At 42.2% G+C, this 25696-nt stretch overlaps 1 protein-coding gene and 1 long non-coding RNA gene across 2 annotated transcripts in view; one reads left to right on the top strand and one right to left on the bottom strand.

Moving 5' to 3' along the window:
• The window catches only part of LOC129557636 (uncharacterized), a 129642-nt gene extending 107796 nt beyond the window's left edge, over positions 1–21846 (bottom strand). The window contains exon 1 of the long non-coding RNA XR_008686251.2: positions 21720–21846. This is a non-coding gene — a long non-coding RNA (uncharacterized LOC129557636). The remainder of the gene's footprint in view (positions 1–21719) is intronic.
• TJP2 (tight junction protein 2) overlaps positions 20891–25696 on the top strand; it is a 130772-nt gene continuing 125966 nt past the window's right edge. The window contains exon 1 of the mRNA XM_055428356.2: positions 20891–21296. The gene's annotated coding sequence lies outside the window, so the exon portion shown is untranslated. The remainder of the gene's footprint in view (positions 21297–25696) is intronic.

Consider the following 25696-nt stretch of genomic DNA (forward strand, 5'->3'; position numbering starts at 1 on the left):
CATCACTTTGCTGACAAATGTTTGTCTAGTCAAAGCTATGATTTTTCCAGGAGTCATGTATGGATGTGAGAGTTGAACCATCATGAAGGCTGAATGCCATAGAACTGATGCGTTTGAACTGCGGTGCTGGAAAAGATTCTTGAGAGAGTCCCTTGGACAGCAAGAAGATCAAACCAGTTAATACCAAGGGAAAACAAACCTGAATATTTATTGGAAGGACTAATACTGAAACCCAATACTTTGGCCACCTGATGGGAAGAGCTGACTCATTTGAAAAGACCCTGATGCTGGGAAAGATTGAGGGCAGGAGAAGGGGACGACAGAGGATGAGATGGTTGGATGGCAGCATCTATTTAATGGACTTGAGTTTAAGCCAACTCCAGGAGATAGTGAAGGACAGTGCTTCACAAAGAGTCAAACATGACTAAGCAACGGAACAACAACAAATGTATTAACACTTAGGGGATAATATTTTTTCCAATTAAATATTTTAAAATAACAATTTACAATGAAGGAAATAGGGGAAGATCCCCACTTGTCATAATCAGGGAGACAGTGACAGAAAGAGCATGCAGCCTAGCATGCTGCAGTCCGTGGGGTTGCAAAGAGTTGGACACACCTGATTGAATGAACAACAACAGAGTTTCTATGATTAGATAATGAATGAAGCACACCTATTTCTGCTTCATTGACTATGCCAAAGCCTTTGACTGTGTGGATCACAATAGACTGTGGAAAATTCTGAAAGAGATGGGAATACCAGACCACCTGACCTGCCTCTTGAGAAACCTGTATGCAGGTCAGGAAGCAATAGTTACAACTGGACATGAGCGCAGAAGAATTGATGCTTTTGAACTGTGGTGCTGGAGAATTTTGAGAGTCCCTTGGACTGCAAGGAGATCCAACCAGTCCATCCTAAAGGAGATCACTCCTGGGTGTTCACTGGAAGGACTGATGTTGAAGCTGAAACATGAGTTTGGGTGTGCTCCAGGAGTTGGTAATGGACATAGAGGCCTTGCGTGCTGCAGCTCATGGGGTCTCAAAGTGTCAGACACGACTGAGCGACTTAACTGAACTGAAGCACCCCAGGGAACTTGTACTTGGGATTTAAAGAAAATAAAGAATAAATGACATGTAAAAAAAAATAATAATAAAAATAAAATGTCTCAGGGAAACTGGTAATTACAGTTGATTTAAGGGATGGATGGAGTAGGAGGCCTTGAAGGATAAACACAACTGTGGCAGGTAGAGAAGGGAAAGGGGTGCTAAGGGGTCAACTGGCAGGGGAGGTGGGGGCCTTCTGGACAGGGGAGAGCTTTGAGCAGAGGCAGGCAGGGAAGAACACCCATGTGCATGAAGTGAGCAGAAAAGCCTACTCTTGCTGGAGTGCAGGGAGCACAGTGTTGGGGAGGAAGCCTATTTCCTCTACCTGTGTAAGTTTTTCTGGCTGGTCTAAGAATTAAATTGACATGAGGCAGATGGACAAGAGAAAAATGAAACAAAAGTTTAATAACGTGTATACCTGCGAGAAACCCGGGAAAACTGAGGAACCGCCAAAATGGCCAAACCCCTCTCCTTAAATATCATCTTCAGCGGAAAACAAACAAGGTTGTTGCGGGTGGTGTTTTGGGACTTCAAAGAGGAGGAAGGTAATGCATGTGAAGATGGCAAGGAAGCATCACTACAAAGCTAGTGGAGGGGATGGAATTCCAGCTGAGCTATTTCAGATCCTAAAAGATGATGCTGTGAAAGTGCTGCACTCAATATGCCAGCAAATTTGGAAAACTCAGCAGTGGCCACAGGCCTGAAAAAAGTCAGTTTTCATTCCAATCCCAAACAAAGGCAATGCCAAAGAATGCTCAAACTACCACACAATTGCACTCATCTCACACACTAGCAAAATTAATGCTCAAAATTCTCCAAGCTAGGCTTTAACAGTACATAAACAGTGAGCTTCCAGATGTTCAAGTTGGATTTAGAAAAGGCAGTGGAACCAGAGATCAAATTGCCAACATCCATTGGATCATCGAGAAAGCAAGAGAATTTCAGAAAAACACTGACTTCTGTTTTATTGACTATGCCAAAGCCTTTGACTGTGTGGATCACAGCAAACTGAGGAAAATTCTTCAAGAGATGGGAATACCAGATCACCTGACCTTCCTCCTGAGAAATCTGTATGCAGGTCAAGAAGCAACAGTTAGAACTGGACATGGAACAACAGACTGGTTCCAAATCGGAAAAGGAGTACATCAAGGCTGTATATTATCACCCTGTTTATTTAACTTATACGCAGAGTACATCATGAGAAATGCTGGACTGGGTGAAATACAAGTAGGAATCAAGATTGCTGGGAGAAATATCAATAACCTCAGATATTCAGATGACACCACCCTTATGGCAAAAATGGAAAAAAAACTAAAAAGCCTCTTGATGAAAGTGAAAGAGGAGAGTGGAAAAGTTGGCTTAAAACTCAACATTTAGAAAACTAAGATCATGGCATCCGGTCCCATCACTTCATGGCAAACAGATGGGGAAACAATGGAAACAGTGACAGCCTTTATTTTCTTGTGTTCCAAAATCACTACAGATGGTGACAGCAGCCATGAAACTAAAAGAAACTTGCTCCTTGAAAGAAAAGCTATGACCAACCTAGACAGCATACTAAAAAGCAGAGACATTACTTTGCCAACAAAGGTCCGTCTAGTCAAGGCTATAGTTTTTCCAGTAGTCATGTATGGATGTGAGAGTTGCACCATAAAGAAAGCTGAGTGGCGAAGAATCGATGCTTTTGAACTGTGGTATTGGAGAAGGCTCTTGAGAGTCCCTTGGACTGCAAGGAGATCCAACCAGTCCATCGTAAAAGAACTCAGTCCTAAATATTCATTGGAAAGACTGATGCTGAAGTTGAAACTCCAATACTTTGGCCACCTGATGCAAAGAACTGATTCATTGGAAAAGACCTATATGCTGGGAAAGATTGAATGCAGGAGGAGAAAGGGAAGACCGGATGAGATGGTAGTATGACATCACTGACTCAATGAACATGAGTTTGAGTAAGCTTGGGGAGTTGGTGATAGACAGGGAGGCCTGGTGTGCTGCAGTCCATGAGGTCGCAAGAGTCGGACACGGTTGAGCAACTGAACTGTACTGAACTGAAGATGTCATACCATCTATTAAATTTGGATCTTCTACCGTAGTTACCAAAAAGCAAGAGGTGGTTTGGGGAATTTTTTTGTTGTTATTCATGCCATTGGTTTGCTTATGATTTAATATCTTTGTTAACTCTTATGTGAGACTTTGACATGCAGAGAAACTGGATGTTATTTCTCAGAGTCGATCTAGGTAACATTGTGTGGTTATCACTTGCTATTTCTTCTTCTCTCTTTAAAATAGTGTTTGTTTTTCTCCTAAATGTACAGAATTTGGGAGGACTAGAATAATAAGATCAAATCTATGTTTTAAAAAGAAAACCCAGGCAACTCTAGGGTCAGTGGCTAGGCTGGATTGGATTAGAGGGAGAGAAACTAGAGGTATGAATACTAGTTTCAGGCCTACCTTGCTCACTTTTACTCATTAATTCAGAAAATCTTCAAATGTACCTACAGTGTGCCAGCCACTGTTCTGGGCATGACAAATAAAGGCGTGAAGAAAACAAATGAAGCACCAGCTCTCTTGGATCTTCCTTTCATTTGGGGGAGTACAGATAATAGACAAATGAATCTACAGAGTTGGGTACTGATGTCCTAAGAAGGAAAAAGAAGCAGGTGAAAAGGATGGAGTGTGCTGGGTGGCACTATTTTTTTTTTTGATTCCTTCCATTTTTTCCCCCTCTCATTGTGGGAAATGTCCATTACATAAAATTTACCATGTTAATCATTTTTAAGTTAAAGTTCATGGCATTAAGTACATTCACATTGTTATACAACTGAAACAGCTGTTGAGGATACAACATAAACCATTTGAAACCAACTAGACCCAAGATGGTGGAAGATATGACTTCCAGCAGACCTAGAGTTCCATTACACACTCACTGTAACACATCAGCATGCGAAATGACACACCCACCAGTGCCATGACAGCTCCGAGGCTGACCATAAAAGGCCAAAAGTGGGCAGGGGCCCACTTTCTGGAAATTCCCACCCTTCCTCAAAATAGTTGGACTAACTCTCCCCACTTACTCGTTAGCCTATGAAGTTACCCAGTCCATAAAAACTAGCCACCCCATACTTTGGGGCCATCTCACCTTTTGAGGCAGACTTCGTTCTTTCTATGGAATGTATATCTCTCAAAAATAAATCTACTTCTTACCTGTCACTTTGTCTCTCACTGAATTCCTTCTGCACTGAGACATAAAGAGCCTGAGCTTTATAAAGTCCTGAGATCGGGTGTGCAAGATTTCAATTAAAAGGCGCTTCAAGGCCCCATCTGAGCTTTGGCTGGGTTCAAGTCTCAACCCATGGGTTCAAGTCCCAGTTTGAGTTGTGTGGTTTCACAATCACCACCACCATCCATCTCCAGAACTGTTTTTGGAGAACTCAGATTGATAGAGTGGTTGAAGACTTCTCCAGATACACTAGCAACTGAGTAGACGCCTGAACAAAATGAGAACAAGCTTAGGGTAGTGTGTTCCACACCATGGAAACAGTTAAGACGACATCAGTAGCCCAGGTGACAGTTGATATAATAAGGTTTGGTGTAGCTGAAACCCTGCTTCAAGAGCGTGAAGGAGGAGGGAATTGGGAGTCACTTTTCCTTTGGAAGTAACGCATTTAGCAGAGATTCCAAACCAGAACCATGACAGACAAACAACTCACTGCTAAGCACAAGCTCTTTCATCATAGAGAGGCTCTTCATATTTGTCCTGGGTTCCTGCATCAAAGAGCATGTGCTGGTTGTGAATGCAAATTTACGAGGCTGTGAAGTTTACTGAGTTTCCTTGTTGAGTCATAGTCATTCTTCCATCAGATATGATCGAGGAGTCATGAGTTTCCTTCAGAATGTCCTTTAACTTGCTGGTACAAGTTTCTCCGTGACAGGAGCAATTAGTCATACATTATTGTGTACTTTCCAGTTTTCTAGGGATAGAGGAAAACAGGGACATGCCTATATCTCCTCTACTTGGTCACCAGAAATATGTTTAGACCTTAATCTGTTAATCTAACCTAATAATTTGTCATCCATGAATCCTCCATGTGTTCTGCATTCTGCATCTGATTTCTCCTGTTCAATGAAAGATCCAAATCATGATTTCTGACTTAGCTGGATAATTGAAAGATTAATTTGTTGTGCTAATATCATACAGGAGTCACAACACCATGCCTTGTGTCAAAGCCACATAAAGGAAGTTTGCTGCTGCTAAGTCACTTCAGTCGTGTCCGACTCTGTGTGATCCCATAGACGGAAGCCCACCAGGCTTCCCCATCCCTGGGATTCTCCAGGCAAGAACACTGGAGTGGGTTGCCATTTCCTTGAAGTTTAGGGATACACAAAAGAAACTAAACATGTTGTTCTCCTTTGAGTTGCTCTTCAAATTTGCTTTCCTTGGAAACTTGTTGTTGTGGTTGTTTTAGTTGCTAAGTCATGCCCAATTCTTTTGTGACCCCATGAACTGTGTTCTACTAGGCTCCTCTGCCTATGGGAGTTCCAAGACAAGAATACTGGAGTGGGTTGCCATTTCCTTCTCCAGGGGATCTTCCCAACACAGGGAGGAACCTGTGTCTCCTGCACTGGCAGGCTGATTCTTTACCACTGAGCCACCTGGGAAGCCCCTTGGAAACTTATAGAGAAACTTAAATATGTTTGCCCAAGGTGGGTGTTTATTTCTTTAATGATATGAAAAGCAATAAGAGGAAATGGAGTTGTTTTGCCTGTAAGGAGGAGCAGTCCTTGTAATCAGAGGCAGAGCCAGTGCAAATTCACAGTGTGAGAATTTGGGGGGGGTGTATAATGAGTCTGCAAAATTTTCTGCAGAACTGATACAGCTTGCAATAGTTAGGGTTAGATACATGGTGTATTTGGGCAGGGAAAGCAGAGACTCTACCATTTATAAAGAGGATTCAAGTACAATGTGATGTGTTGAATAACCCGTCACTATGCTAAAGCTGAAACTGCAATACTTTGGCCACCTCATGCGACGAGTTGATTCACTGGAAAAGACTGTGATGCTGGGAAAGGTTGGGGGTGGGAGGAGAAGGGGACGACAGAGAATGAGGTGGCTGGATGGCATCACCAACTCTGTGGACATGAGTTTGAGTGAACTCCGGGAGTTGGTGATGGACAGGGAGACCTGGCCTGCTGTGATTTATGGGGTCGCGGAGAGCCGGACACGACTGAGCGACTGAACTGAACTGAACTACATAGCTCCCTGGGGTTTAATTTTACATGTTCACAAAGCTTTATCTGGAATTCTGGGGCCATATGTTTTGGAATTCAGAATTTTTTCAGAAATATGGTGCATATATTACATAGCATTACATGGTACTTCCAGCAGAGTCTGGAATTAATTAAACCCATCGATATATTCCCAGTGAAACATATGATTATTTGTACCAAGTAGAATAAATAAGGATCATGACTAGACTTATCTCATCAGTTGAAGTCAGATTTTGCTGCCAAATGAATTTGAGCACGAAACTTGTGGTTTCAGAGACAAAACTCTGAAATTTCAGAATTGTGGCTAAGGGATTGTGAATTTACTAATACCATAACCTTTCTCTGTGCAATTCCAAAAAAGCATGCAATAGCTTGAACCAATCTCATGAGTAGTTAGGGTGCTATGAATCAAGAATCTGGGTCTGGGCAAAAAATAATTACTCAACACCACATCCTTCTACACACAGTGGATGTGACTGTAACAGGAGGTCCTTTGTTGGGGATTAATTAATATATATCAGTAGAATCTGTAAATACACAAGAACTGATAGACATTTGCAGGGTGCTTTTTTTGGCTCACCAGAAGGCAGAAACCAGTGGATCATATCCAGCTAGGCAGGTGCAGGCCACAGACAAGAGATACGTCCCAAGTGTGTTTTGAAAGGATCTTATTACCTAAGATCTTAAGGGAGTTGTTGCCTTAGGAACCATAGGTAAGGATAATTAAGTCAGCTACTCATTTTAGTCACTCTTCAGTTCTCAATACACTTTCTCACAGACATGGCTGCCTAACAGTAGCCAGACCTGGACTCAGGACATATTTCTTCTCCTGGAAGGTTCACGTGGCACCTGTGGCTGCTCCATCCCTAGGTGGGCTCACGTACCATGCTTTCCCAACAGGCCACACGCTGGACAGCCTCTGGTTTCTGTCTCCTGGGTTTCATATTAATTAGCCCAAAGCAAAGCAACCTAGACAATGTGGGTCACGGGATGGCTTGGGAGCCAGGTGAGTAGCTTTTTCCTTTTTCATTTCTGTGGGTATTTCCTAGTCAAGGAACATACAGAACTTTCTTGACAGGAGCCTTCTCGTATTGGGTCAAGAAATTAATATTTTACTTTTGATATACTATTCATATAGAAAATCATACCTTAATGAGGAGACAATTTTTCAACACATTATTTACTGAGCATGTATTAGGTGTCACTGTACCAGGTATAAGTTGTATCTGCAAAGAGTTTAGAGGCAAGTGTGTGAGTGTGGGTATATGTGAGTGTGGAGCTAAGAATAGCCTTGTTGTCGTTTAGTCGCTCAGTCGTGTCTGACTCTTCGCGATTCTTTGGACTGTAGCCTGCCAGTCACTTCTGTCCACAGGATTTTCCAGCGAAGAACACTGGAGTGGGTTGCCATTTCCTTCTCCAGGGGATTTTCCCCACCCAGGGATCAAACCCATGTCTCCTGTATTGGCAGGAAGATTCTTTACTGCTGAGTCACCTGGGAAGCCCAAGAATAGCCTTAGGACCCAAGTTTGGCTAACGTAAGCAGAGATGCTTACAGGGAAGCCCATGGGCAGACTCAGCTTGAGCGGGCTCTTGCTGACACTATACACAACATGCCTGATGGTGGGGGAGCCATCTCGGACCCATGAGGATCAAAACCACAGGGAGATGGCAAAGCAGAAAGAATGGAAAACCTTGTCCCCTGTATTAGTGGTGGTTTCCCTTTCCCCTGCTTTAATCTTAGAATGCTATTCAAAGCAAAAAAAATACTGAACAATCTGCCTCCAGATATTTTGTGATGTGAAATAAAATAAAGGTCTATCTTGTTAGGCTCTTGCAGTTGAGATTCTGTCATCTATAGCCAATTGTAATCCTGATACAATATTCTAGTTTTCCCTCTGCCTATGTAAATATATGGGCTTCCCTGGTAGCTCAGCTGGTAAAGAATCCACCTGCAATGCAGGAGACCCAGGTTCAATCCCTGGGCTGGGAAGATCCCCTGGAAAAGGGAGTGGCTTCCCACTCCAGTATTCTGGCCTGGAGAATTCCATGGACTGTATAGTCCATATGGGTCACAGAGTCAGACATGACTGAGTGACTTTCACTTTCATGTAGATACATAAATTCTAACACTGACAACAATATGAAACAGGTAATATTAGCCTTCAATTCAGTTGCTCAGCCATGTCCGACTGTTTACGACCCATGGACTGCAGCACACCAAGCCTCCCCATCTATCACCAACTACCGGAGTTTACTGAGACTCATGTCCATTGAGTTGGTGATGCCATACAACCATCTCATCCTCTGTCGTCCCCTTCTCCTCCTGCCTTCAATCCTTCCCAGCATCAGGGTCTTTTCGAATGAGTAAGTTCTTCACATCAAGTGGCCAAAGTATTGAAGCTTCAGCTTCAGCATCAGTCCTTCCAATGAATATTCAGAGTTGATTTCCTTTAGGATGGACTGGTTGTATCTCCTTGCAGTCCAAGGGACTCTCAAGAATCTTCTCCAACACCACAGTTCAAAAGCATCAATTCTTTAGTGCTCAGCTCTTTATAGGCCAACTCTCACACCCATATATGACTACTGGAAAAACCATAGCCTTGACTAGATGGACCTTTGTTGGCAAAATAATGTCTCTGCTTTTTAATATGCTGTCTAGGTTGGTCATAATTTTTCTTCCAAGGAGTAAGTGTCTTTTAATTTTATGGCTGTTGTCACCATCTGCAGTGATTCTGGAGTCCCCCAAAATAAAGTCAGCCACTGTTTTCACTGTTTTCCCATCTATTTGCCATGAAGTGATGGGACTGGATGCCATGATCTTCGTTTTCTGAATGTTGAGCTTTAAGCCAACTTTTTCACTCTCCTCTTTCACTTTCATTAAGAGGTTCTTTAGTTTTTCTTCACTTTCTTTTTTTTCTTCACTTCACTTTGCCATAAGGGTGGTGTTATCTGCATATCTGAGATTATTGATATTTCTCCCAGCAATCTTGATTCCAGCTTGTGCTTCTTCCAGCCCAGCGTTTCTTATGATGTACTCTGCATATAAGTTAAATAAGCAGGGTGACAATATACAGCCTTGACGTACTCCTTTTCCTATTTGGAACCAGTCTGTTGTTCCATGTCCAGTTCTAACTGTTGCTTCCTGACCTGCATGCAGATTTCTCAGGAGGCAGGTCAGGTGGTAGGTATTCCCATCTCTTGAAGAATTTTCCACAGTTTGTGGTGACCCACACAGTCAAAGGCTTTGGAATAGTCAATAAAGCAGAAGAAGATGTTTTTCTGGAACTCTCTTGCTTTTCTGATGATCCAGCGGATGTTGGCAATTTGATCACTGGTTCCTCTGCCTTTTCTAAAACCAGCTTGAACATCGAAGTTCACAGTTCACATATTGCTGAAGCCTGGCTTGGAGAATTTTGAGCATTACTTTACTAGCATGTGAGATGAGTACAATTGTGCAGTAGTTTGAGCATTCCTTGGCATTGCCTCTCTTTGGGATTGGAATGAAAACTGACCTTTTCCAGTCCTATGGCCACTGCTGAGTTTTCAAAATTTGTTGGCACATTGAGTGCAGCACTTTCACAGCATCGTCTTTTAGGATTTGAAATAACTCAGCTGGAATTTTATCACACAGCCACCGAATATTAGCTTTATTTTAGCTTTAAAAAAATTATTTATTTGACTGTGCCGGGTCTTAGTTGCAGCACATGGGATCTTTAGTTGCAGGATGCAAACTCCTGTAGCATGGGGGATCTAGTTCCCTGACCAGGGACTGAACCTGAGCCCTCTGCATTAGTACATGGAGTCTTAGCCACTGGATCACCAGGGAGGTCCCTAGACTTATTTTTAAAAGAGAAAATAGGTTCAAGTAAATACAGTGAGCTAATCTTGGTCACTCAATTGTGACCTGGGATGTACGCCCAGGTCTGTGGGACTCAAATGTCCAATGCTCTTTTTCCTTGTACCATGTGCCTTTCTCTAGAGTTCTTGGACTGATAGGGGAAATGCTCCTCCAAGCCTCTTTTTAAAGCTTTAGCACATTGTTATAAGACTTGAAGCAGCAGCATTAACACGCACTTGTTAAAAAGAAAAATGAGTTAGCTCAGATCCTATTGCTCTTCCTGATACTTTTCCTTTTTGAACAATTGTTTTCAATCCCTGTCCATCTACACACAGAGCTGCAGCTATTCAATCTGTATTATTATTGTTTTTTTCAGCTAACAACAATATTTCCTGATCTTTCTTTATATCTCATATTATATGAAACAAAAAAATAAATTCTCTAAAATGATGCAGAAGGGGGAAATCACATGTGCTATCAAAATCCCATAAAGTTTGCATTTTAGTTTTTCATTTTTGCATTGGGGTAATCATAGCATGTAAATTTTATAGTCTGTCATTTATACTGAAAATTATATTGTGCTATCCATGAGCTCCACGAGGACAAAACTTTCTCCATGTTTTTGTTCATCATTGGATCACTTGTGCTTAGTGTGGTAATAGTAAAGCTGACTCAATAAATATTTGTTGGCTGAAAGACTATTTCTAAACACTCTTCATACTTAATATACATAGTGTTCCTTTTAGTGGACATGCCTCAATTTACCTTTCTCATAATTATTGGCTACTTAACGCTGTTTTCATTTTCTTCCTCTTACGAAAAGTATATTGGTGAAAAGTTTTATGCATGCAGTTTTCTCTGCATTTGTACTACTGGCTTAAGATAGCAGAATCTGTGCCCAGGGTAAAATCACAGGGTCAATGATTTTTTTTAACAAGTCGTTATATGCATTTTCTGAAAATACTTTAAAAGAGTTAGAGCAGTTTGAAAAGGCAGTAGCAAGGCAGCAGTGTCACCACACCCTCAACTGCCCTGGTTTTTGTTGTGGCTATTGACTTAAGCAGAAGAATCCCTCAATCAATTAACATGCTTGTATAACCTTGGTTTAGTGTCACAGGCATTCTATGCCAAATAAGTACTCATTAAAATAATTTTGGTCGTGTCTTTTTTATTATCTGATGCATAATAAGCACAGGTGCAATTCAACTGTGTCTTAGCCTCTAGCTTCTATGATTGAGCTATATGTGTAAATATCAGTTGTAATTATCACAAAACTATTATTTTATTGTGTAGCTTTTTTGAGCATCATAATGAGAAAGATGATTTTTACTCAAGACACTATAATACATCCTTGTTTTCCTACTAAGTTATTCAGTGAATTTATCCATATCTCTATATATTTCTATCTCCCTGGAAATTCCATTCCCAAGGAAAGTATGTTTTTCATGCATATTTAAAATCAATATAGACCAAAGGCTTAACTAAAACTACAGTGATCTCTGGAACAAACAAATAATCAAGACAAAGTACTGTACCTTTATGAGCTATTTGTCAAAGTCCAAATAATTAATATTGTTAAATGTTCTAAAGCAGGCACTGTGTCCGGTGCCTGAACTGATATTTTCTTAGAAAAATTTCCTAAGCTCTGGCCATAGGAACAGTGTATCTAGAGGTAACCCCTGGCTCTAAACAGAATTATAAATTAAATGACTTAAGGTATCATTCTAAAGTAGAGTGGACCATGAAGGGTGTTAAAGGAGATCAAAGTACTCTTCAGCCCAGTGGTTGCTGAGCATGGCTCTTGCCTTTCCTCTCAATACTGTGACTGGTAGCTACACGTGGGCTGTTTAGCTGCCCCATATCTGCCTTTGCCCAGGAAGAAGGCGGGGCTGCTGCCTACTGTGACCCCATGGAGGAGGTACTTGGCTCTGGAGCAATCCTGCTTTCAGGTGTAGCTGTGATGAGGACAGTCAAGAGTGTTGAAAGAGCACTTATCAGTCCCTTGAGCCATGCAGTCGTGGCCTGTTCTAGGAGCTGCAATTGGTCCCATTCAACCTTCAGAGGGCACCCCATTACCATGACCTCCCAAGTCCCCTTTAAGACAGCTCTGCTCCATGCCCCTAGGATCACTGCAAGTGTCAGCTGGGAGACACCTGGCAGGCTTTGTAGCCCACCCCATGGATTCACTTTACTTTTGCTTTTAATTAAATACAAAACAGTACCCCAAAAGAACAGATCTAGCTTCACCACCATTCTCCTCTCCCCCTAAATCACAGTGTCTCCCACTCACTTTTCCAGTTAACCACTGTGGCCAAGATGCGAATATTCTTCCAGTCCTTTTTCTACTCATTTGCAGACAGATACGCATGTATGTATTGCATAAACAGTTGCATACCATATGTATTGTTCTTCAACTTGCCTTTTTTTTTAGCAACATATCTTGAAGAACTTTCTATGTTGGTTCATACAGATTAGCTTACTGCTTTTAACTTAACTGATGGAAAACATCCTCAGAGGCGGTCAGCAGAAATAGCTAAAAAAGTTGTGACCCCCAAATCAGACAGTCAAGAAAGACATCAGAATTCAATTCAATCCCCCTCCCTTAATTTTTATATAGGAAACATTTCCAACATACAAAATAGTGGAAACCACAGGAAACACACACATAACATTCCATTAGAGTCAACAACTGTTACCACTTTCATTGGCCGTTGTTTTAATATCCGCTGGAGTTATGTGGCTCTAAGTTGAGAGGTATATGAAAAGAAGCACGATTCATGAAGTCCCAAGGTCTTAAGAATTATGAAGATAAGATACTTACAAATTATAAGAGCCAAAGAAATATAAAATTTTCTCAAAAGTACATGTAAGGTGTAGATTTCCATGAGTAGAAGGAAGAATTAGTAATCTAGGGATGTGGGCTAGAAGGCTACCCCTTCTTAGAATTAGGGAATGATTAGCATAAGTATTCCACTCCAGCACTCTTGCCTGGAAAATCCCATGGACGGAGGAGCCTGGAGGGCTGCAGTCCATGGGGTTGCAAAGAGTCGGACACGACTGAGCAACTTCACTTTCACTTTTCACTTTCATGCATTGGAGAAGGAAATGGCAACCCACTCCAGTGTTCTTGCCTGGAGGATCCCAGGAACGGGGGAGCCTGGTGGGCTGCCGTCTATGGGGTGGCACAGAGTCGGACACAACTGAAGCGACTTAGCAACAGCAACAGCAGCAGCAGCATAAGTATAAACAACATTTAGTGAGTTCCATCCAGACACATTTTTTTCGGGGAGCTATGTGTCTTCTGATATACTAGGCAAAAATGCATGATGATACATGCATTTTCTTGATATGTAAAAAGAAGAATCACTCTTCCTGTCTACAAATTCTGATCTTGTGATGGTTTTGAAATCTTTCCCTTAAAGTTTACTAAGAAAGTAATCATCTGCCTAGAGGGTAGGCATCTTTTTTTAAAACTTTTATTGGAGTATAGGTGCTTTAAAACGTTGTGTTAGTTTTTACTGTATAGCAAAATGAAACAAATATACACACATCTCCTCTTTTTTTGCATTTCCTTCCCATTTACATCACCACAGAGCATCGAGTAAAATTCTCTGTGCTCTACAACAGGTTCTCATTATTTATCTATCTCATAAATAGTATCAATAGCATAGATAAACGTCAATCTCAATCTCCCAATTCCTCCCACTCACCACCATGGGTATCTTTTTATACAAAGGAAAACTTAAAATTAAATAAAGAAATGGAATATTACACAGGAATAAAATTGGATGAAATACAGCTATACTCAGCAACCTGAATACATCTTAGAAACATAATTTGTATTGAAAAAGAGATGGTTGCAGAAGACTACATAGAGTGTGACTCTATTCTTATAAAGCTCAAAAGCTAGCAAATCCAAACAATATATTGTTTAGGAAGATGTACATGTCTGGTTAAAAAAAAAAACAGCAACTTTTTAAACGAATGCATAATTTAAGATAGTGATTACCTTGAAATATTTGGGGGATGGGGTTAGGATTTGGAAGCCTGTGGCATCATCAAAAGCATTGGTAATGTTCTACTGATTAATAATGTGGTGGATTCATGTATTCATTTTATTACATGCTCCCAAGTTTATACAGATGTTACTTACATGATTTTGTATGTATCAAATATAACATAAAATGTTTTAAGTGAAAACAAAAACCAGACTTACAAAACAGAATAATAAAATGTGTAAAGTTAAAGCCTAAAGAAGAACTAGGGTTTTAAATTTATCACTTCAATTAATTGAATACTCACTTTGGACATGCAAATCTCTGAATAGTTCATACAAAAAACGACCTTGAAAGGCATCAAACTACATTTAGCACATCATCCAAATGTACTGTTCATCTAGCCATTCCTTTAGTGGCATTTTAATTTTTTGCCAGTCTAATACACAGGAATAAGCATTCTTAAATGTATTTCTTTCAATATGTGTGCAAGTATATATGGGGGATGGGTAGATACCTAGATACCTAAAAATGGAGTTGCCAGGTCAAAGAGTAAAAAGAGAAGTTGAGAGTCAGAGAAGTTAAATATAAACTTGTGTTGTGGGGGAGGAGGCACGAGGAGAAATTGGAGGAAGATGATCAAAAGGTAAACTTCCAATTATATTATTATAAGCTATTATAAAATAAACATTACAGAGTAAATACTAGGGAGGTAATGCATAACACGCTAGCTACAGCCACCACTGCCGTACAATACACAAAGTGGTTAAAAGGGTAAATCCTGAGAGTTCTCATCACAAGGAGAACATTTTTTCCCCTTTTCCTTTTGTTATGAGATGATGCCTATTAGCTGAACCTGTTGTAGTAATCATTTCCCAATATGTGTAAATGAAACTCTTATGTTGTGTGCCTTAAACTTATATAGGGATCTATGACAATTATTTCTCAATGAAACTGCAAAACTCAGAATCAAATAGGCAGCAAGTAGCAAAGTCAAAACTAGAAACAAGGCTCTTTCAGGGGCTCAATGATACACCTTTTGCCTGTAGAGGAAACACCTGTCTCACCAAGGCCAGTGCCCCATTTTAGACTGAGATTTGACTCTTTCCCCATCCTATTTATCCAGCTTGCAGGTGAAGCATCGTATTGATTTCAGAACCTCAGAATACAAGCGCTCCCTGTCACAAGAGGCACAGAATAGGGCTTTGTCTCCCGGGAAGGCAAGATGGTTTCTATGGGACTGACTTCATGCCAGTGACAGGAAGAGAACCTCTGCAGAGCTAAGTCAGAACCCAGAGTTCTTGTCCCATTTCTCAGAATACTGTCCCTATGGCCCATGGAAGTGTCTCTTTATTTCTAAAAGCAGATTTTGCAACGTTTGGTGTTCAGAATGGAAATAATGTTACTAAAAATGCTGTTTGCTGTTTACAGGAGAGCACAAAGGCATACATAGAGCCCGTACCCAAAATGAAAAGAACGGATGCGAAAAACAGAAAACGTCAATAACCAACTGTGCCAGTCGGAGTCTCTTTCTTCCCATCTGAAATGTTCTCTGAAATTAAATATATATATAATAAATACGCCACCCAAACCACAGGTAGTAGCAACACCAACCCCATATGTTAAATTAGAGCATGTGATTAAAATAACTAAAAGCATTTCCTAAAATTTTTCTACCTTAGGGGCTATCAAGTTTCCCCAAATATCTCCTCATTTTGAATCAGAAACCAAACAAGAAATACATGTTGTATTTCACTGATACCACTTAAGTCTTTTAATCTGTTTCTTCCCCCATCATTTTTAGTGCCTGCTTCTTTTTGAAGAAACTGGGTCATTTGTCTTTTAGAGTTTCTCACATATGGGATTTTGTTCACATGCCCCTAGTAGTGTTAACACATTCCTCTATTCCAACAGTTCCCCTAAACTGGTAGTTTAGAAGTTTGATCAGATTCAGGTTTGCTCTTTTTTGGCAAAAATGTGTCATTTGCAGTGTTGTGTATTTCTAGCAATTGCATACAATGTCTAGTGATCTTTTCTAAGATATTAGTAGCCAATGATGACCATTGCCTTGATTTATTTTTATTAGAGTTTTGGAAAATGCTGATATTCAAGTTTTGTCATTTCATTTGCTAGAATAATTTCCTCATCAATTATTTAGTTATCCTGAGATATAGTTTGTACAGCTCATAGCTTGGTTTTCCCAGGAAGCAGAGTTCTTGAGACATGAGATATGGGCTGTTTGTATATTAGTCGTTCAGTGTGTTTGACTCTTTGTGACCCCAAGCTAAGAGGTAACCCGCTAAGCTCCTCAGCCCATGAAATTCTCCAGGTGAGAACTCTCCAGGCAAACTTTCCAATCCAGGGATCGAACCCAGGTCTCGAACCTAGGTCTCCTGCATTGCAGGCAGATTCTTTACCATCTGAACGACCTGGGGAGCTCCACTGGAAGCATGGTTCTAGGGAAAGCTAGTAGGGGGGGAACCTGAGAGAGCCAGTTCAAGGGAGCCTCATCCAGTAGTCTTGTGGTTTCAAACATCTGATTAAATGATTCATTGTGACTTGATTTCTGAGAAGTGATATGGACTGAGCCTCAGAATAGTTTATCTTGGGAGAAAGTTCAGTCGCTCAGTCGTGTCCGACTCTCCGCGACCCCATGAATCACAGCACGCCAGGCCTCCCTGTCCATCACCAACTCCCGGAGTTCATTCAAACTCATGTCCACAGAGTCGGTGATGCCATCCAGCCATCTAATTCTCGGTCGTCCCCTTCTCCTTCCGCCCCCAACCTTTCCCAGCATCAGAGTCTTTTCCAGTGAGTCAACTCGTCGCATGAGGTGGCCAAAGTATTGGAGTTTCAGCTTTAGCATCAGTCCTTCCAATGAACATCCAGGATCGATCTCCCCTAGAATGTACTGGTTGGATCTCCTTGCGGTACAAGGGACTCTCAAGAGTCTTCTCCAACACCACAGTTCAAAAGCATCAATTCTTCAGCGATCAGCTTTCTTCACAGTCCAACTCTCACATCCATACATGACCACGGGAAAAACCATAGCCTTGACTAGACGGACCTTTGTTGGCAAAGTAATGTCTCTGCATTTTAATATATTATCAAGGTTGATCATAACTTTCCTTCCAAGGAGTAAGCATCTTTTAATTTCATGGCTGCAATCAGCATCTGCAGTGATTTTGGAGCCCAAAAAAATAAAGTCTGACACTGTTTCCACTGTTTTTCCATCTATTTCCCATGAAGTGATGGGACCAGATGCCATGATCTTTGTTTTCTGAATGTTGAGCTTCAAGCCAACCTTTTCACTCTCCTCTTTCACTTTCATCAAGAGGCTTTTGAGTTCCTCTTCACTTTCTGCCATAAGGGTAGTATCATCTGCATATCTGAGATTATTGATATTTCTCCCAGCAATCTTGATTCCAGCTTGTGCTTCTTCCAACCCAGCGTTCCTCATGATGTACTCTGCATATAAGTTAAATAAGCAAGGTGACAATATACAGCCTTGACGCACTCCTTTTCCTATTTGGAACCAGTCTGTTGTTCCATGTACTGTTCTGACTGTTGCTTCCTGACCTGCATACAGGTTTCTCAAGAGGCAGGTCAGGTGGTCTGGTATTCCCATCTCTTTCAGGAGGGAATATTTAGTTATCAGCTTCTATCCCCGCTCTGGTCCACAGTTAGATCATGAAATGCTAACTCACCCACCCCTCAGGGTGCTGTATGCAAAATCAACAAGATAGTTTCCATGGATTCTCACACTGGTATTAACAGGGAAGCACTGGAGTGGGAGGTAGGAGGTGAGGTCATTTGGGTTGTTCCTGCATGAAGCTGGAAAGAGCCCACCTAGAGTCGGTTGCTACAGCAGTGGCTAGAATAAGAGACAAGTGAGGGATATAAGATCTAAAACGGTACATATGAAGTGTTAGATACAGTCCAAACGAGGCATGTAAAATATGTAATTCTCTCTTACAATTTACCAGCTCTCAAAATAATGAATTAGTTCCACTGAATCTGCAAGGTAACCAATTAGGGCTTTTGGGTTTTTTTTTTTTTAAGCCAACCAAGGTCTGTCTAGTCAAGGCTATGGTTTTTCCCGTGGTCATGTATGGATGTGAGAGTTGGACTGTGAAGAAAGCTGATCGCCGAAGAATTGATGCTTTTGAACTGTGGTGCTGGAGAAGACTCTTGAGAGTCCCTTGGACTGCAAGGAGGTCCAACCAGTCCATTCTAGAGGAGATCAATCCTGGGTGTTCATTGGAAGGACTGATGCTAAAGCTGAAACTCCAATACTTTGGCCACCTCATGCGACGAGTTGACTCACTGGAAAAGACTCTGATGCTGGGAGGGATTGGGGGCGAGAGGAGACGGGGACGACAGAGAATGAGATGGCTGGATGGCATCACCGAATCAATGGACATGAGTTTGAGTGAACTCCAGGAGTTGGTGATGGACAGGGAGGCCTGGCGTGCTGTGATTCATGGGGTCGCAAAGAGTCGGACACGACTGAGGGACTGAACTGAACTGAACTGATGACTCATATATATATTTATATATAATATGTCTCGATTCATTGCAGTCATTTTTGTTATTAATGCTCAAATTTATCCCACTTTGGCCAGTGGGAGCTTCTATAAGTTGGCTTCTTATTCGATTTCATGTGAATCTATTAGTTTTTTATAGCTTCCTTGCTTTCTGAATTGACAAGATGCTCCCAGTCTTATTTTGGGTACTTCTTGCCTTTAATCTAAAATAAGTTCCTTCTCCAAATAGGTCTAGTTCCTTTCAAAGAAAAATGGTATTTAGAGACCACAATCTGGAATCTAAGAGTGCTTAATCCTGCCAGACTGGTTACTGTTCAGTGAACATTTTGAACACAGACCTTGGGAAAAAAATTTAAGAAAAGTATAAGTTCTAAATGACAATTTCAGTTCAAATTTAATATTGCTTAGCTTTGATTTTATTTTTATCTTTTATATTAAAATAAGATTTGTAAGAACATTAACATAAATTATTGTTAACATTATCATTACTAAAAAGCAGTTTATGTTTTGTTTTTTAGCATTCTCTTCATCCTTAAGGTATATTGCTAAGGCATGTAGAACCAAACAATTGTGTCTTAAAGTTACCTGACATATTTTCCCTTTATATGGTTAAGCCACCAACTCGATACCTGTATTCATTTGTTGCATTTTGCTTTTTAAATGTTTAATTTTTCATAATCATAAAAATTTATGGCATCCCAGTCAAATCTACAAAACAAGATAGAGAAGTTTAGCTTCTATCCTTGTACTTTCCAACTTGCTCCATCTCTCCCAAATTTAATAATTTATCTTTCCACTTAGAAAATACACAAATGTATGTGTTCCTGGTTTCTTAGATCAACAGCAAAACAACATACTCACCATTATTCATCTTGCCAGCACTATGTTCCTGACAAACTACTGTTCATCTTTTTAAAAATTGTAATGTCCTACTCACTTCTTGGAATAACTTGTTGCTAGGTACTCCCCAGAGTCTAAAGGGTACAGAATCCGCCAGCAATGCGGGAGACCTGGGTTCCACCCCTGAATTGGGAAGATCCTCTGGAGGAGGGCGTGGCAACCCACTCCAGTATTCTTGTCTGGAGAATCCTCATGGACAGGGGAGCCTGGCCAGCTAGGGTTCTTAAAGTCAGACAGGACTGAGCGTGCGCGCGCACACACACATACACAGTCTAAACTAAATGAACTTGAGTTTTACTTATTTCATTACTTCTAGCAAAGGTTTGTGTACGGGAGGAGGGAAGGGGAGCTTGGCAATCATAAGCAAATCTGTCTTGAGTGAATGAAGGTATGATCTTCCCATGAATTTTTTTCTTTCGGTGGTAAAATACACATAAAAAATTGACCATTTAAACCATTAAGTTGTGCAACCAGCATTTTTCAGAGTTCCAAACTGAAACCCTTCACCCATTAAACAAGTCCCCAAAACCATCCCAGGACCTTTAACAAGACTAAATGAAGACGCACCTGCTAGCCAGTCGCAGGCCTGGGCACTAGGAGGATTCTGCCTTTCCATCTGAGCAGGGATTCCCGAGGAGACTAAGCTAGCTCTCGGTTAACGCTCCCGCCCTCACCTATTGTCCCAGCGGGAGGAACCGGTATTTCCGGACTGGGGCCTCAGACCCAGTGATCCCGGCTAAGGGTGAGGTTGGTGGAGGAGGGGAGCGGAAGCTGATCATAAAAGTTAACTTTCCATCAAAATAATTAACCTGTTTTCCCATCCCCCTCCCAACAAAAACAAAGATCCACCACCACCACCCACCGCCGCCTCCAGCAAAAGTCGCCAATCGAACACCCACAATGGCCCCCCAACCATCGTCCGGTGGTTTTTGAAAAAGTAGAGACGCTGACCAGTTCCTTGCCCACACCCATGAGGAGGATCGAAAAGCCGACCAGGTCAAGAATAAAGAAAGCAGCACAGCGAATTCCACTCGCCCTTGGGCGGGAAGAAAGCCCAGCGGTAGTTTTGCAGAGAAGAAAAAAGCCAGACCAGTGAGCGCGCGGGCTGGAGTGACCAGGCAGGCAGTCCCTGCGGCCGTAGTCCCTACCCCACCGCTGGGTGGCGTGTGTAAACCTCCCCCCGCCTCGGTCCTTCCAGATACCCCAAAGTAAAGCTGCAAGAAACTGCGTTTCTCTCCCCCGGCGCGCAAGCTTGGCACCCTTGGGGGCTCGAAGGAGACAGGCGACAACCTCTGGCCATCCGAGTCCCCTCCGGGCCACCGCTCTATCCGGTCGCCGCCGCCCCAACCCCCACCCTGGATTTTTTTTTTTTTTCTTTCTCCCAAACCTCCAAACAGGAAATAGCTTGAGTCACAATAATACACGGGAGCGGCGGCCGAGGCCACTCGCACCCGCCCATTCCCCGGGCCGCCTCCAGTACTCCGGCCCCGCCAGGCGCCGCCGGCGACGCGCGGGGAGCGCAGGGGACAGCGGCCCAGCCGCCGGCGCAGTGTCAGAGGCGCCCAAGCGCCGGCCAGAGCCGCCTTCACCCTGAGCCCGAGCCCAAGCCCGACTGCGCCAACTTCGGCCGCCACCAGCTTCCAGGCGAGTACCCTCCTCCCTCTCCCTCCCGACCACCGAGCGCCCGCGGGCGTCCCCGCACGGCCCTCCGCGAGGCTGGAGGAGAGCCGCCCCCAGCGCCGCAGCGGCGCTCCGGCAGCGCCGGGACACCTTGCTCGGGTCTCGACTGCGGCTGGGGAGGGCTTTGCGGGGTGCCGGGGGGTGCTCTGGATTCATCGTGCCGGCGGAGGTGGGGGGTGTAGCGCGAATAAACGCGAGCTGATGTCAGCCCACGTCCCTGTAGATTCGGAGTATACGTTCTTGGACAGTAACTTTTTTCTCCCCTTTCTGGGGATGCTTAACTGACTTTTGCCTCCCCGCTCCCTCCAGGGGATGATAGTCAAAGGGGCGGAATCGTCTAGAAGCGGGGCGGCTACAGGTGCCTCCGACCCACTTTATTTCTCCTACCTGGCCTGGAGTTCTCCCCTCCAGGGGACGGGAAATGTTTCACTTTCTGTTGAGCTTCTCTTTAACCAGATTAAAAGGGCCTCTGAGTTTGTGCTGGAGCGGTCAACACTCGCAGCGTCCGGAGGAGGCTTTACGCGGGCCAAGCGAGGCGCCGGCTAGCTGAGAGCAGGTGGGGGCTGCCTGCGGAATCCCCGCCGCACCCCTGAGAGCCCGGGAGCCCAGAGCTCCCACCTCCGCACAATTTTGGAGAATTTTTTCCCCACTTTCTGACCCATTTGTAAGGGAGGGGACGAGTTCGTCAGCGTGCTGGGCGTTGTCAGTCTTCAAGGGCTACATTGCAAGGTTCTTCTATAGGGAGCTCGGTCAAAATTGAGTTGGACATCTTTGTGTTGGAGAAAGGCCACTGAATTCCAGGCATTCTTCGAGGTTGAGAAGGGTGCTTTCAAGACTGTTCTGAAGTCGGCTTGAGGGCTTTCTGCGAAACTACCGCTCTGTCAGCTTTCCTTATCGCCTGTGGCTGCTTTCTAGTCCCGGGGGTGGGTGCGTTTTCTTCGTACGCTGGGTGCGGTGAGATCGTCCATCGTGGTTTCTCAGCGCATTTTTACGAAGGTTGTGAATAACCCTCGGCGTTTCCCGGTGAGAGGACAGTGGTTCTAGAGCGGTTAGATCTAGAGGGTGGCTGCGTTACTTCAAGCGCTCTGGGGACTTGCTGAGTGAGCCAGGGTCCAGCAACATCTGCATTACCTGGGGGCGTGTTGAAATATGGGATTTCACAGCTACCCTGGCCTGCTCAATCAAGGTCCTCAGGGGATCCTTTGAGTATTATCTCTTGAGAAACACTGGCAGAGGGTATGTTGGGCTGAAGTTTTTTTGTCCAGTTTAAAGAAGTAATTTACAGTATATTTTCCTACATTTCCATCCGGTCCTATATTTGAACCATCATTTTGCCAGACCAGGACAAACACACTTAACAGCTTTATGGGCCCAGCTCCTCCGCCCCAGGGAGCTAGGCACCTTAAGCAAGATTTGGACATGTGGTTAGTATACTAGCTATGTGATTTTTATTTCTAGATACTTTTATTATTATTGTGATAAAATGCAACATAAAATTTGTCATTTTAATAATTTTTCTTCTTTTCTTTCACCACACTGTGTGGCTTCCCGGTTCTTAGCTCCCTGACAAGGCCCCAGGTGATGAAAGCAGAGTCCTCACCCACCACCAGGAACTTCCTAACCGTTTTTAAGAGGACAATTCAGTGGCATTATGCACTGTCACCGTGTTGTGCAGCCATCACTAATCTTTTTCCAGAACTTTTTCCTTGTCCCAAACAGAAAGTCTCTACTTATTAAAGAATACCCTCTTACCCCCTCTTCCCAGCCCCTGAGCTTCTGGCTGGTAGGGTACAGAGAAGGTTGAATAGGAATATAGAGTAAAAGTAAAATCATGTTTACAGAATATGGATAAACATTTGGAAATTCCTGGGTTGCTGACCTGATGGACTTGGCACCAAAACTCCAGGTTTTTAAAATGCATGTGCTTTCTTTGAAGGGAGACAACCTGAACCTATGAGGCCTTCCTTTTTGGTTTGACTGGAGCACTGCATTTAACTGGCTTTATTTTGGGTGTCCTGTTTATATTGGGCTTAGTTTTTTGTTTTTTAATAGTGACTCAAACTCATTTTTGAAAGTAGTTGGAATAAACATTAAGAAAAAGTATTGTTGCTTAGGGTATATATAGGAGGAGATCACAACTAGACTTCAGAAATATTTGAAATGATTTTCTAAAAGACCCCTAACTGTTTCGATTCTGCTTTAATGTTAAGTGAGTCTAATGGTCCAAGGACATTGTTTCTGGTTCTAAAAATGTTTGTATATAATTTGGGAAAGCTTTGTTGTTGTTTTAATTGAAGTATAGTTGATTTACAAATGTTGTATTAGTTTCAGGTATATAGCAAAGTGATTCAGTTACACACACATATATATTATTTTTCAGATTTTTTTTCCATTATAGGTTTTTGCAAGATATTGAATATAGTTCACTGTGCTATACAGTAGGTCCTTTTTGTTTATTTTGTATTCAGTAGTGTATATCTGTTAATCCCAGACTCATAATTTTTTAGAAAAGCTTTGTAATAATGAATGTCATCCTCTTGCATCTGCTTAAAATTGTCCAGGTTGTGATTTGAGGACATGCTTTTCATTGAGACCAGAAATGTGAATTAGCAAACTAATAAAAATGGTTTCATTCATGATCTAACAAAGGCACTGTTATAGATCAAGAATGTGGTTCAGAATACATAAGTGATCAGAGATATTGGGAAGATTAATACTTCACGGTCTAGACTTTGAAACAAATAAAAAGATGAGCCCAAACTGAAATAAATTCCAAAAGAGCAAAGAAATCAACAGCAAAGGATTCTTTCTATGGTATTACAAGACCTCTGATCAATTAGATTATACTTGGCTTGATTTTAGGTGTTAGAATAACTAGTCCAGCTCCCAGGAAAATCAAGTCTTGAGCAATCTCCTTTTTGAGACCAGTCAGCAGTGCTACCTCTGCATATCAACCAGATGGTCTGTACACAGTACCCCAAGATGCTCCATAGTGTGGAAGGAAGGGCACAGGATTCAGGTGCAGAAGAACTGATATTTACCGTGACCAACTGACTGAGCAGCAGTAAGCCTCATAAACTCGGAGCCACCATGTCCCTAAATATAAAATTAGGTAGACAGTTGTCTCTCTAAGATTATGTAGTAAGGACTCAAAAGGACCTTACTTATAAAAGTGATTGTAAACTGTACAATGATAAAAAAAATATCTTACCTTCATTTGGGAGAAATTTACAGTGCAAAAGAAACAGAAGAAGTCACATATTTGGGGTACCTAACACTTTTTAGTTAACTGAGTTTGTTTGTAATTTTCTTCTAGCTTCGAGGTCATTTTTTCGGGAGGGGGGGCATGCTGTAAATCTTGTGGGATCTTAGTTCCCCAAGCCAGGGACTGAACCCATACCCTCTTCAGTGGAAGCACAGTATCTTAACCATTGTATCACCAGCGAAGTCCTCCTGTATGTCATTTTTTAAAAACAGTTTTATTGAGATGTAATTCATATACCATACAATTCACCAATAAAGTGTACAATTCATTGGTATTGAGTATATTCACCAAGTTGTGCAACCATCACCATAATCAATTTCAGGACATTTTTATTGCCCTAAAAGTAGTACTACTCCTTCCACCCCTTAGCTGTTCCCTTCTAATCTCCTGCCTCCCCCAACCTAAATAACCACTAATCAACTTTCTGTCTATAGATTTGCCTATGCTGGACATTCAATATAAATGGAATCATACAGTATGTGGTTTTGTATTCTGGTTTCTTTCATTTAGCATAATGTTTTCAAAATTCATCTACATTGCCTCATGTATCAGAGCTTTCTTTTTATTGCCAAATAATGTTCTGTTGTAAGTGTATGCCACATTTTGTTTATCCATTCGTCTGTTGATGGATATTTGTGGTGTTTCTACTTTTTGCCTGTTATAAATAATGCTGCTCTGAACATTCATGTTTTTATGTGGACATACGTTTTCATGAAGACTCTTGAGAGTCCCTTATTCTGCAAGGAGATCCAACCAGTCCTTTCTAAAGGAGATCAATCCTGGGTGTTCATTGGAAGGACTGATGCTAAAGCTGAAACTGCAATACTTTGGCCACCTCATGCGACGAGTTGACTCACTGGAAAAGACTCTGATGTTGGGAGAGGTTGGGGGCGGGAGGAGAAGGGGACGCAAGAGAATGAGATGGCTGGATGGCATCACCGACTCTGTGGACATGAGTTTGAGTGAACTCCGGGAGTTGGTGATGGACAGGGAGGCTTGGCGTGCTGTGATTCATGGGGTCGTGCAGAGTCAGACACGACTGAGCGACTGAACTGGCATACCTACAAGTGAAAAACGTATGTTAATTCTGTATTTAACA

The sequence above is a fragment of the Moschus berezovskii genome, chromosome 7 (assembly GCF_049115385.1).
Source record: "Moschus berezovskii isolate FMDL1 chromosome 7, NW_MosBer_1.0, whole genome shotgun sequence".
Taxonomy (NCBI): Eukaryota; Metazoa; Chordata; class Mammalia; order Artiodactyla; family Moschidae; genus Moschus; species Moschus berezovskii.